The sequence below is a fragment of the Taeniopygia guttata genome, chromosome 3 (genome assembly GCF_048771995.1).
Source record: "Taeniopygia guttata chromosome 3, bTaeGut7.mat, whole genome shotgun sequence".
NCBI lineage: Eukaryota > Metazoa > Chordata > Aves > Passeriformes > Estrildidae > Taeniopygia > Taeniopygia guttata.
Window position 1 is genome coordinate 76162636 of NC_133027.1, and position 13013 is coordinate 76175648.

At 37.0% G+C, this 13013-nt stretch overlaps 1 protein-coding gene across 50 annotated transcripts in view; it reads left to right on the top strand.

Annotated features, from left to right (window-relative positions):
- Nucleotides 1-13013, top strand: part of LOC115494396 (uncharacterized) — a 432669-nt gene that overhangs the window by 106900 nt on the left and 312756 nt on the right. For 32 of the 50 annotated variants that reach the window (XR_012054697.1, XR_012054698.1, XM_072926076.1 and 29 more), the window contains 2 exons: nt 3970-7619; nt 8447-10947. The exons of 10 other annotated variants lie outside the window; for them this stretch is intronic. The gene's annotated coding sequence lies outside the window, so the exon portion shown is untranslated. The remainder of the gene's footprint in view (nt 1-3969; nt 7620-8446; nt 10948-13013) is intronic. 8 more of the 50 variants (XM_072926079.1, XM_072926102.1, XM_072926100.1 and 5 more) reach the window with 7 other exon arrangements.

Sequence of the window (13013 nt, forward strand, 5' to 3'; positions counted from 1 at the left end):
GATACTGCAAACTCAGCAGTCAGAGGAGGACATGCAGTGATCCTAAAGACCTCTGTAAGGCTGTTGATGCACTTCTACAGCATCTGTACTGATATACCATAGATATTAGCACTGGTTGAGGATCCAGGTAGGAATTTCATTTTTTTATCTTGTTACACAAAACCTACTCTGATCCTAATGGCATTTTCTAACCCTTATCCTAGGGTGAGATAAGGTTGATAAATTATCCTGAATTATACTGAAAAGGAGAAAATGCTTTTTTCCATGGCAAGCTCCTACACCTTTTATTTCTCTTTTCTCCCTGGAGGTGTCTCTTAGTCAAAGGATAGTTTTCTCCAACAAAACTTTGAGACACCGCTTGGTGAAATAGTGCTGCTGGGTTTTGCCCTTTCCTCTACTACCTAGAAACATAGTTCAGATTTGAGCTGTGGAATGGGTCTTGAAAGAGTTCAGGAGAACAGAGTGGAAGACTCCATATTTGCAAGAAAGAAGTGGAGATCGTAACATTATTTGTTCGGCAAAGAGTGGATCAGAAGGTAATGAGGCATCTGAGAAGTTGTTCATTTATCACCTTGGTGACATCAGAGGGAAACATAGATAAATTAATTAATTACTGCTTAATGAATTAATGAGAACAGATAAATTTCTGTACATCCTTGGAGAGGGGGTTTCAGGGTTAATTGTGGCTAACTCAGTATGTGGCATTAGCAATAAAATGTGAAATAGTGGTTTAAGAAATGTCCCTGAGAAAATGATTTTGTATCTAGACCTTTTCCTGTGACATGTTTCTGGCACTGTCACAGGACTTACGGAAACTGACTATGGAAACCATGGAAGCAAGCCCAGCTTTAAATGATTAAATTGCATAGTAGAATCACCTTGATCAGGGTACTTGGTACACTTGTAATCAGAATGCTAGACAATTTAAAACTGGGCATGGATCCATGGTGCAGAGAAGTATCTGTGACAAACATGCCAATATTCTATGCCATCATGCACTCATTGCCAGTGGTAAGTAATGTAGAACATCTTTCAAGGTGGATTGATCAAGGGGAAAAAAATCAGCTACATTTGGGAATATTCCATTTCTATCACATGCCAGAAATTTCTGTCATGCTAGTTTTTTTTTTTAAAAAAATCAAATGTCTACACTGAAATAAATAATCCTCTTTAGGAAAAGTGAGGTTTCTGTTTTTTTTTTTGTTGTTTTTTTTTTTTTTTTTTTTGTTTTTTTTTTTTTAATAGAAGAGAAAATATTGAAGTTATTGACAATTTATTTTAACACCTTATGACATTATGAGCAGTCACCTCCTGGAGACTTCTCCCTCTGTGCTTGGAGTAGGAGGAACAGAATTTTAAAAAGCACTGAAAGACTGAACACACAGAATAGTGAACCATACTGCAGATAGCTTATAATGACTGAAGGGCTGTCAAGGTGATTAGGGGGATGAAGCACCTGTCCTATGAGGAAAGCTAAGAAAATGTTCAGCCTGGAGAATGGAAGGCTTCAAAGTGATCTAATTACAGCCTCCCAGTACTGAAGGGAACCTACAAGAAAGCTGGAGAGGAACAATTTACAAGAACATGTAATGATAGAACAAATAGGAATGGCCAAGTTTGGATAAGGCTTTGAGCAGCCTGGCCTAGTAGAAGGTGGCCCTGCTCCTGATAAGGCAATTGGAACTTTATCTTTGTGGTGCCTTGCAAACCAAGCCATTCTGTGATGATCAACACTGGATGATCAGTGTTTATTAATATATAGAGATGTAGGATTTATTTTAGAACAATTTGGTAGCAATGGAAAGCCAATGTGTAGCTGTTTTGTTTAAGAATAATTATCCACAGAAATATAGCACTAAAAAAGCATGAAAATAACATTTAAGAAAATATGCAAGGGAAAAGAAAGACAAACAAAGAAAGGATAAGTATAGGAAGATATCACCACCAGCAAGGAGATTTGATTGTTGCCATTTAGTTGTCTACTGGTCATGGTCACAGTCTTGATGCATTGTGGGTAGAGGAAAGCCGACAAAACAGAAAGTTCAATGGGTCAGGATAGTTTAGGTTTACATGGGAGCCCCCTCTGTCTTGTGAGGATCAGAAATTTCACCACCACTCACCCAAAAACTTTCCTTCTCCTTTTCAGTTGTGCGGGGTGGTGCAAACCTGGCCCAGCAAATGGACAAATGTTTTGAGACATTAACCATTAACATTCCAGTCTCTCCCGTTAACATTCCAGTCTCTCCCAGGAGGCAGTGAGCTAATAGAAAACTGGGACAACTCAGCAGAAATCTCACCCTGCTGGCTTTAGGCTATATTCTATCCAGAGCAAGGTATGACTAAATGGGACAAGTGAGTATCAGGGACAGATGAGAGCCTGGGGTATGTCAAGAGGAAGGCTCCACAGTATGTACTTCAGGCTGACTCTGATCTGTGTTTACATGGTGCTAAGCCTGGACTAATATACCTTTTCCTTCAAGCAAGGTATTTTTTCTTGGAGTTCCTCTTGTAGATGTTAAAGTTGCATTGTCTTGGTTGCTTCAGATTGCAGCACACTTGCAAATACCTTAAGTAACCTTGTGTGGCTGTTTTAGATGCTGTAGTCTTCTAATAAGTAGCATTCCCTAGACTTTAAGAAAGATAGTACTTTTAGAAACATTGTGAAATTTCCTGTTGCAATGATGATCAGTTTTTATGAAATGAGGTGATCTATAAACAATGAGGTGATCTATAAACAACAATAAATGGGAAGAGGAAAGAATAATGACTGATATATTAGGAAAACTTAGAAGGATAAATCAATATGCATAATGTCACACAAGAAGTTGACAGAAGTTTTGAACACTGCATCTAGCCTTGACTTCACGCCCTGGGCTCTAACTGTTCTGTGGAAGAGAATAAAGTCCAAAATTTGGAGTTACGATAACATCACAAATATTAATATTGCTGTTCCCACTAACATACTAGCGCAGCAAAAGACTGAATATTAAGTTTCATTACTGGATGTTGCCAATTATTTAATCAGTATTTTAATACACAGAGAGCAGGTGTTGGGTCTTTTTGGCTTTTTTTTTTTTTTTTCCTGTGCTATACATGAACATAAATAAACGTCAAAAATTTTCTGACACTTTATTTCAGTGTTGGTGTTGTTAAATAATTTCTTTCTTTATTCTGTATCTGGTGGAGTCTGTTTACTGGTGCATGATTTTTGCTTATAGGAATAACAAAGCTGCCATCACAAAAACCCAACAACAGAGCCTCAGATTCTGTCCCAACTTCAGTTCAGAGTAATTATGTAAAACGGCTATAACATTTTTTGGCTATGTATGATCTCTAAGAAGCCCTATGCTGGCTAGGGGCTGACAAGTTGCTGTGGTATTGAGCCCTTCATACACCTTTCTGGGCTTTTTGTGACTCTATAGATGTGCTTCTCCATCAATTCCTATTTAACAAAATATGAATTGTCTCTCTATAGTAGCTGCTGTAGCATAGGGATTATGAAAAGAAACCTTGCAATTCCTTGAGGAGCAAAAGATTCTGAGCAGGACAGCCTTTGTTATGCAGATTTTAAAATTACATTCAGATAAGAAGATGAAACATGATTGTTTCAATCTTGGGAACGACCACCTTTATTCTTTTCAGTTTTCTCTTTTATCTTCTTCCTATTTTTCTGTCCTAAGTGCAAGTTTAGCCAAGCATATGGAAGCTAAATTCCTGCTCTGTAAGTATGAGTTCACTGTAGAAAAATGAGTGATACTCAGCTGGCCTTTGGTTCTCAAATCAAAAAATAAATATTATAGATTTTTTTTCCCCCAGTTGTCTTATAATTTCAGGGCCTTTCTAATTAATGGCAAAGATCAGAAAAAAAAAAGTGCCAAACAACCTCAAATAAACAGAGCAACATTGTTCTTTTCACCACCCTGGGCTGCTTTTTACATATGACTTGTTAAAAATGACATGATTTTTCAGGCATGGAAACAGAGACCTTGTTGGCTGCTAACTACACTCAGTTCCTGGAGATTAGCAAAATTATCAGGACTTCAGGTAAGCAAAAAAGGAAGTCATGCAAGACATTTAATGGGGGCATGTGTTCCAAAAAGGATTGAGGCTGCAAATAGCAATTTCCTTTTTTGCAGTGCTTTGTGCTCTCCTGCCTGTGAGTTCCAGATCATAAGACTTTCTTTTGTAAGTTGGTAGAGTATAAATTGTGTAAAGCTTTTATTATGTAGCCTTACTTGGGTCTTTTGCACTTCTGTTCTAACCTTGAGTGGTCTGTCTCTTTTTCTGGTGAAGAATTAAATGAAAATCAAATTCTTGCTTGTGGCTGCTGCCAGGGGTGTCAACTTGGATCTGTCAGCATGGTTTTACAAACCATGAAAAGAGAGAGAGAAAAAAAGCAGTAAGCTGTGAAGAATAATTTTAATAGACTTGGGTTTGAGAAAGATTTTAATTATTGATTGTTACCTAAAGGAATGTTTGTGAAAATCAAATGGTAATACTACCTATGAAATTGGGTGTTTGCATTTTTTTACTGGCTTTGGTTTTGTTTGGATGAGAAACTACAGTGTCTTTTTTTTTTTTTTTTGATCATTCAGGAAGAAAATTATATTTACAAGAAAATTAATTTAAGAGCTCAATTAAAGGTTACTTTGCTGCTGGCAATCAGAAAGGCAAATATCTTGACACTCCTGCTTAGTTGCAAACATTTTATCTTCCATAATTACTGTGGCTATCATATTTTTAAAATGTTTTCTATTATTTTTTTTGCTTGGGCAGATTGTGGGATAGACACTGACTTCTAAGGGCACATCTGCAACAGAACATGTTAATATTTCATCACTTCCTCCTCTCTTGAAAAGAGGGAGAGGGTTGCCTAATTGTGAATATTACTGGGTTAAACACCTCTGTATGAGCTACTCTGAGATTCTGTTTTGTTTTAAAGTGAAGACAGAAAATTGTTACCAGTAAAATCACCAGTGAAGGGGTCTGTCCTGAAATAACTGGATTGGAATCTTTTGGTCATGATACTACATCACAACACAATCCAGAAGCTGAGGAAAAAAAGGTTGAAATTCTTGGAAATTACCCAGTAGAAGGAATATTTCCCATGGTTTTCAGGGGCCATAAAAGGAATTTTCTTTGGGGTCCTAGGAGAATTATAATCTATGTGCATTGTTTATCCAGACCATGCTCCTTTATGGGCCATCAGTGTAGGAGTATTTTAACACATGACTCAGCTATCAGTTTTGTTCTTTTAGAAAAAGACATGGAAAGGCTAGTGAAATTATTTTCCTGGTCCCCTGATTCTGATGACCACACACCACTTTTTGTAGATGCTGAAGCCCACTCAGCAGCTTGAAGGTAATTCAGGTATGAGTTTTTAAGTTTTCAAAACTAATATGTGATTGTTTCTTCAGGAAAAAAAAAAAAAAAGCACAAAGTAACAAAATCCCCGCATAAAAATCATGTCTAGCTTCTGTGTCCACATGACCTTCAGTCTGCTGTCCACCTAAGCAGGCTGGTAGGCATTGCTGTCAAGAAATGGCCATTTATGTGTTGCACAAAAGGAAATCAGTGTTGCTTCTGCCTGACTTCTAATTTGACAATTCATATGATGATAACATTCTCACTATGGCCCGCTCATTTTTTAGGTTGTCTGGATCCACTAGTGGTGTCAAGCATCTCTTTCCTAGTTCTGTTTCCATTGTGTTCACAGAAACTTGTTCTAGTTTTAATTTCTCCTCCCACACATCCCACACTTCTGATCAGAATAAAATCAGTGAATAACAAACAGTTAATTTTTCACATATTCTACATCTAATTTTTAAAGAAGCATGGTAGATAATTCACATTTTGTTATGTTAAACCAAACAGAATATTTTGCTTTTTGGCCCTTGTATTTTTTCCCTAATTTTTCGTTGTTAATTTCTTGGATTAAGAGCTAATGTTAACGCTTATCTCCCAGTCATAAAACTAAAGCAGAGACGACAGTTATTACCACTGAATACTTTATATTTAACTCTTTTTGGGAATTATTTTAATGAGTCTTATTATAAGGAAGATTTGGGAGCTTGGGAGACTTAGGTGTGACAATATATATTATAAAATTACTCTAACATAAGAATTAAAATTTGGATACCATTCCCACCTCGTAATAGCCTGTTCTTTCGTTTGTCTAGACACAGAACTGCTGAAGCTATTTAACATCTTAATTTGTTCCAGCCAGACAACTATGACTTCAGATTTCACAGTGAAAGCATAACTCATGAACAACGAATCAATATTTCTATGTTAATGGTTAAGTAAAAATGGGTTTCATATCAGTGAGCAGATCAAATTAATGCTTACATCTGTAGTTTTGTAGCTGCAGCACTGCAATTTTAATTGGTGTTGGGATCCACAGTGAATGGCTCTTGGTCCTTCATGTACACTTGTGTTACAGTGAGCTCATGGGCATTCTGTTTCCCCTTACCTGTGACTCTGATCAAGATAACCCTGGGTCCTCCTTCCTGCCCCAATGGGGTTGGCGGAGAGCCAGGAAAACCCACCCTGACCAAAGTCTATATAGACCCCCTGACATTTCCTGTTCGCTCTCTTTTGCCCCGCTCTCCCCTAGGACATCACAGAATAAAGAGAGCTGAACCAACTTATCTCGGGGTAAGAGCCTCTTTTGGAAATCTTTGCCATCTCCTGTTATTCCTCCCCTCACAGCCTCTGATCTCTGAGCTAGCCTGATTATTCGGGGGGCTGTGTGAGGGGGGGGAACGACACACTTGCATGCATGAAGTTAACAGGTGTGTTTCTTGTTCACAGAAGGTAACTAATTCAGAAATATCTCTGGTATAGAGATAAATTTATTCAAATATTATACACATTTTTTAATAAATGGTCAGGTTTGGGGATTTTTTTGTTTGGCTGGGTTTGGGGGATTTTTGGGGTGTGGGTGCGTTCTGGTTTGGCTTTTTTATTCCTCTACTATTGCATAAAATATGTGAGAGTAGCAAGCCAGCACCGTCACAGAAAATATCTGAAGGAGATTGATGGATAATTTTTCACTGTGCAGAAAAAACACTTTTGAAGATATAACTTCTTGCTTGTTATTTTTTTAAAAGTGTTGCCAGTGAATATGACTAACTCCATCTTTCATTTTTTTTCAGCAGAATCTGGCACAATGCAGTTGCTATTGTGTATTTGATATTAATTTCCTCTAAATTTTTCTAAAAATAATGAAAATGAAGATTGACATTCCCCTCTTCCCTAGATTTGTTCTTTGGATTAGCTAATTGTTTTGTATTCTGAAATTAAATGGGGAGTCACATGTTCTGTGCTTTTTTGGGAATTAAATTCCCTAACACAAGGCTTTATTTTCTATTTGTTGAGTAACTGCCTATTCACTTAAGCAAAACATAACAATACAATAATAACACAAAGCTGTTAGAAGACAGTCCATATATGCTGTATTTGGGCGCTCATTATATTGCATATACTAAGGTAGAATTTTTTTCATTTTAGTTTTCCCTGTGTTTATACTGCACATATAGGGAGGGAAGAGCCCATGTTTCTGCATCTATAGCAAAGGCATCTCTGTGAGTCCAGGTGAAGACTGGATGGTCATCCAGGTACTTTACTCTTCTACTTTTATATTATGGTGACCTGGTAAAAGTAATCTAGAAGAACTGCCAAATCTGAAAAAAAAAAAAATAAATCTGTCACTGAAAAAACTTAGTGAATCAAAACTACCAAACTGCATGACCATAAAAAAAAAAAAAAAAAACAAAACAAAAAAAAAACCAAACCAAACAAACAGGGGAGAAGTAAATTGTTTAAGTCATCTGAGGAGGATTGTATTAAAAGCTATCAAGGTTTCTTCAGTGATCACAGTGACAAGACTTCCTTTATGTTCTTCTAGGGCATGTAAATAAACTTTTGCATAATCTCTTTGTTCCAACAAGTGGTTCCTCAAGAGGAACATAAAATATCTCTGGAGTAATGATAGGTAGAAAACAGCCTGTGGTGGGATACAAAAACAAAAGAAGTAAATCTACTTCGGGTAAGCTAAATCTTAAGGGTTTTTTTTCCATAAAAATGGCTGTTGAATGCTATTTATTATCTAAATAGGTTAACTGAGTACTAGCAACTTAGCTACAGTGCTGTTGTGGCAAATTCTGTTTTTCAATGAAAGATAAGATCGTGAGCCCTATAGGGGACCTCAAAATGTACCTTATCTGAGCTGTCAGCATCCTTTGAGGTGAGAATAATTTCAGACAGCTTTATGCATGTGAGGACTGTTACATTTTAGCCCAAGAGAAAATAAAACTGGTAACTAAAAGGGGTTTTTCTGTGCATTTGCTACTTAATGTTTCTACAGGGCTCAACATTGTCAGTCTTTAAACATGTTTATTTTCTGGTTTTTTCTCTCTTATTTCTCTTTCCTCCTTTGACCTAGTTTTCATAACTGCCCTTCCCACCAAGAGAATCCTTCTACCTGCTTCAGCACAGTGATGAAAGTCATGTTAAGACACTCCTGACATCTGTCCCTAGTGGCTAAGCACCAAACACAATTGTGCACACACTTGATCATGTGTGATAAAATGCTGTGCCTTTTCTTCAGCTCCAGCCTCAGGTTTGATTAAGGTCAAAGTTAAATTTAGCAGAATACTGCAAAGAGGGAAATATGTTTACAAAGATTCTATCTTGCTGTAAAATATTTTAAACGTGATAAAAAATTATGTGATGAATCTTGGTTATTTTCCCAGGGAAATATAAAGTAAATTGATCCTCATTACTCTTGAAGGCTTGTGTAAATTCCTATTGCCAGGTCTTGGCTGCAAGGAGTTCTGGCTTCATCATCTTGTATGATATATAGGACAAATTCTATGGTAGTGATGAAAACATATAATAACATTAGCTGGCAAAAAAATTCTGCCTCTCCTTTTTTCAGATTTCTGTTTTTAATCATAGCTCTTATCACACCAGTGATGTGTCTGTGTGGATAATAGTGTTGCAATACCAGAATTAAATGTTCACAGAAAGAGCAGACTCAGTACTGTGGGTAATTCAGGGAAACAAGTCCAGATGCTGGCTGGTTTCTTTCCAGTTTTGACATATGCAATTTCTAGTGAAGAAATCAGTACCATATTCAAGGCTCTGAATGTCTTCACTGTTCAAAGGAGCTGCTCAGGTTTGTATCTTATGTGTGGCTTTGGTTATACAATCTTTATTGAGTTACTTTTGAGTCAGTCCTTTCAGAAAAATAAAAATAAATAGAGATGTTTTTAACTCTGAGAGTAAATATGTGCTTTCACAAAATTTCAGAGAATTTGACATATAAATATAGTTTTTTATATTTATATATAAATATATTTATAGTTATAAAAATATATATATATAATATATTTTTATATATTTATAGTAAGCATTAATAGAGAGTACAAGGAGAGATATCTTCTAAAGAGTGTTTGAACTGCACATGTTTACTTTGAAGAGTCTGATACCCCTGGAGAAATAGTGAACTAGAAACTGAAACCACAAACTATTAAGAAAACTCCATTCAACCAAGAAAGTGTTTCAGCCATGGAGTATAGTAATAGTTTCCATGACTACCCTACATTTAGGGGAGAAGATGCTTGATATGTTTAAAAAGGTTTAGGTTTCTCATCTGAATTTTCCATTACACTAGATAAAAAGTTGACAGATCAATTTTATTTAAGAAATAATTTGTACAGAGTTTCATTGAAATTCACTATGAGAAAATTTTTTCTTAGGCAAGAGTACTGTATATTGTGAGAAATTCTGAATGTACTGCACATGACAAAGTAAGACTTCACTGTTTTCTCCCATTCTGTAGCAATTGCATGAGTATATTGTGTTATTACTGTCACATTTAAAGCAAGAAAATAGCTATCTGGAACCAATGAGAAAGAACTTGATTTTTTTGCTATTGGGTTTTTGTTTTTCTATATTTGATTAAAGATAATTGAAGATACAGTACATGAAAGGCTGGGTGAGAAGTTTAGTTTCTAAAATACATTTTTGTACACATTTGTCTTCAACAACTTAAAATGCTCTGCTCAGCCTTTTGGTTTGATTGCCTCTTGAGCTCATCAGGTCCAGACAGCCTAAGTGACACTGAGTTGTCCCTTCACCCTAGTGATTATGTCATATTGCTACAAGTTAAGGGTACCAAAATCTCTCCTTTGTAATCAGTTTGCCAGTTTTGTTGTTATTCCTATATTGTCCCTATCTATCTGTGCAAAACAATGTCCAGGAATCCCATCCAAACTCAGTGATCTTGTAATTCTGTGCAATATGTGTGAGGTATATAAGAAATGGGTTGTAGTGGAAATGCAAAAAGACTTGCAATGTCCTCCAGGTACTTGAAGAAACCAGAGCAGAAATGTACTTGTTAGACTCTGAAGAAGCAACAGGAAGACACGAGCAATATTATTTCTGAATAAAGGAAAATATTCTATGCAATTCTGTTTTGATGTTAGATGAAATCAACTGACAAAGGTTAAATAGAAATCAGCTGACTTGTGTTAGGGACTACAAGACTTCCTGAGCTGTATGGTTTTGTGGTATTGGTAAACAACTGTGAAAAAATCATTTTATGCTTATCTACTGTAGCAAAATCATTGATTGAATAGCTACAAAAAGGTAAAAACTGAGTCACAGGAATGCCAACACAACATGAGGTGCAGCTACACAAAGTTTTGTGTATTCTGATATTGTTTTATCTGTGACCTTGTCTTGTGGTTCCTTCCTCATGGGAGCAGGAGCTGTGATCTCACACTGATTGCCAGATGGCAGCAGGAAGCCCAGAGCACATGTACTGACAAACAGTGGGGAAAAAACAGCTGCACAGAGTGATTGCACACTGCCAGCAAAGAGACACTGAGCTGGAGCCCAGAGAGAGCATTGAGATACCTGCCAAGTCTAAAAAGCCAGGTGAGAGCAAGGGTCTGCAGTTCTTTTCCAAATGACACTAGAAAAAATGGAGAAGTTTTGACATGTGCACATAACCAGGACAAGTAGCTGTGAACTTACTGTGCTTCTTATTATTTTCTGTAATAGAAAATTTTCAAAAAGGCTAAATATGGAAATTATATGATTTTGTATGCACATGTGTAGGGCTACATTTTCTGATAGTTAAACAAGCCCCAGAGAGTAGCAGGGCTCATTTGTGAAGTACTGAATAAAAGACTAACAATCTCCTGTCTGTGAAGTGAAAATCACAGTCTTTGGTCACACAGTAACTTTGTCCTATCAACTGACACTTCTGACAGGTGACAATTCGCTTATTATATGAAGAATTCCAGGAAGATAATATTTGTAAAGGTCAAAACAGGCCTGGCAAAAATAGAAAAATATCCTTATTCTCCTAGCAGGGAAGCTCATGCTCATCAATTCATACTGATGTAGGCTTTTCTTTTTTTGTGGGCCTTGTCTTGCTTCTCCACAAATGTACAGAGAAAATGAAAAGAATCAGAGAAGTCAAAGGGAAAGCTTTCAGCCACTGTGCATCCTTTTCTGTGTTTCCATTTGGTTATCTACATCTTATGCTGATGTCTTGAATCCTCATTGATGTTGTGTTATTCTCCTGTTGCTCCTGCCTCGAGGAACATTCAGGTGATGTGCTGTCACGGGCAAGACTATTTCTCTTATTGCATGTTTTGGTAGTCTGTTATATTTTTGCAGACAGCAGGTCCCAGAGTTTGTAATTGGCTTCTACTAACATAAAGGATGTGTCTTTCCTTGAGCTGCTCAGGTATTTCTATTTGGTTCTGTAAATGTCACCAGATTTGATCAAGCAGAAAGAAGCATGTGACACTGGAGTGGTATTGCTGTCATCTGAAGGGAAGACTTCGTTCCCTGGAAGACATGGTGCATGAAGATATTACAAGTTTTTTTTCAATCTGCTGGTGCTTGACACCTGCAGTCTGCCTGGAAACAAATCTTTAATGCTATTAGAGAAAAGAGACTTCTTTTTGCTTTATTACTTTTTTTAAATGTGAGTTTTATACTGTTGGAAAAACATCACACTGATTCAATTATCGCCAGAGAAGAAGCCCAGGATAGGACAGAGGAGGGAAAAGGCAGCCATCCCAGAGCTTCCAGAAGTTATTTAGGAATGCTTTGGGAAGGTAATTCCTTCTGGAAAAATTCTCCAGTTTCACTCAGCTGCTTTACCTAGTCTATAGTGGTCAATTTCCCCTTGTCTTTTTACCTTTGGGGTTGACCTACAGGATGTGAAGAATCATACCCAAAAGTTTTTTATGTGCTTGGTCAGACACAAACCCCTGCTGCATGTGCTGCCCTGAGAGGTGTGTGATCAGCACTGTACAGCTGGGAGAGCACACCTATAATCACCCATCTACAGCCAAGGAGGCAGCAGGCAGGAAAATTGTTCCGCCTAAAGCTTTCTCTTTGTCCTTGAGTCAGGTCCTGACTTTCACTTTTCTGATGAGAGAAGAAGCAGAGAAAAAGCTCCCACTGCTTTTGTGCCCGTCCGACTCGATATCAACCTAAAGTTTTATGTTATTCTAAGTGCTGATTCAGGCTGGATTTCAACTCATCACCTAAAGGAAAAGTTGTTTCTTTCTAGTGCAAATTTTTGGAGCCTTTCCTTTTGTTTTCCTTTTCTTCCCGCTTAGGCGGCAATACAACTTGAGATAAGAAATTAAGAATTGATTTTGCCAAGAATTTGCACGTTTCTTTAAAACTGAAGACTAATCCAACCTAGGCATGTGAAGAGAAGCGAACTGCTCTTATGTTGTAAAATTTGTAGGGACAGTCTTCATTGGCTAAAAACTAGGTGCATAGAAACTTTTTGACCACCAGCAGTCTAAACTCAGTCCTTACATTGAATATCAAGATGGATTATTTTAATCATGAGTAATACAATCATACTCAACCTGGCACATGTGTAACCCCCACAGACTTAGCTATATTTCTTCAAGTGTGACCAATGGAAATTTTCACAGCAATGCTGTTGTCCCGAAGGACAGACCATG